The 1,202-nt window shown below is 33.5% G+C and overlaps 1 non-coding gene across 1 annotated transcript; it reads right to left on the reverse strand.

Annotated features, from left to right (window-relative positions):
* Positions 1-447: 447 nt before the first annotated feature.
* TRNAM-CAU lies at positions 448-520 on the reverse strand. The gene has a single exon. It is a non-coding gene; the product is annotated as a tRNA-Met (tRNA).
* Between the last annotated feature and the right edge of the window lie 682 nt (positions 521-1,202).

The raw sequence follows: 1,202 nt of genomic DNA on the forward strand, positions 1-1,202 counted from the left end.
TTACAATTATGTATAAATCAAATAGAATTAAATGCTGGAGATCTGATTCTGAAATAATAGCTGATTGGACACATATGTTATATGAATGTGAAGTCATCTGACCTTTTTGGAAATAAATGAATAACTTTGTTCAAGCTTTATGGTCAGATAGATGTAATATTTCTAAATATTTAGTTATATTTATTGCTCCAATTCCTGCTGTAATTCCAAAAACCTAAGTTCATCTTCTTTGGTCTATTCTTGCTATAACCAGAAAAGTAATTACTGAAAATTGGAGAAGTAACATTACCCCCTCTAGTTCATAGGTTCATAGGTTAGTACTAGGCTAACTGCCCTTGTGGGCCATTTTAAGCCTAGCCAATTACCTCATGTGAGAATCAAACCCTGCACCTTGTGTTTGTAAGGCAAATGCCTTAACCATTATGCCATCCTCCCACCCAAAATCTTTGCCCCATGTGAGGATCGAACTCACGACCTTCAGATTATGAGACTGACGCACTACCTACTGCGCTAACGAGGCTCTAGTGTTGAATTTATTAGTATGGCAAACATTGTTTGCAATAGTGAACTGCATACTGTAAAGATGAGAACTTCTAATATTGCACATTCATATAAATCTTGGCTTAAATTTAAAAAATTGCTTGAAAAATATTAATTGTTGTTGATATGTATAACTTTGATGTATTGATCAGCTGTGGACCTATGTAAATAGTTATTTGTTTGTTTTATAATAGATTTGTTTATTTATTGTTTCAAAACCAAAGAAAAAAGAAAAAAAAGAAAAAATAAACAATTTATTAATCACATCAATCAGGAGTATTTACATATACTGTATCCTGGCTCAGCAGTTTGTGATGATTATAAAGATAAACATCATTATCCCGAGTTACTCTATTTCTTTCCTCTTTTTAGGTGTTTAAATGAAATCTGTTAAAAAATTCAGATCACTGCACGTCAGGAATGTGAAGCATCCTAACTGTTCGAGTCTGCCATAAAAAATGTGGCAGTATGTGAACCCTGTCTGATGTACTGAACAAGCATCAGCAGCACATGTACGGGCACACAAATGTACAGTATGTCACTAAGCCACGCTCAGACACTCAGGTTATTAAGAAGAGACACAACACAAATGAAGTTCACAACTGAAAACGGGAAGAAATGTCTTTCAAAACTAATATCATTGCATAATAGTAATATATAAC

Source organism: Protopterus annectens, chromosome 2.part0 (assembly GCF_019279795.1).
Source record: "Protopterus annectens isolate FY-2018-M chromosome 2.part0, PAN1.0, whole genome shotgun sequence".
Lineage (NCBI taxonomy): Eukaryota > Metazoa > Chordata > Ceratodontiformes > Protopteridae > Protopterus > Protopterus annectens.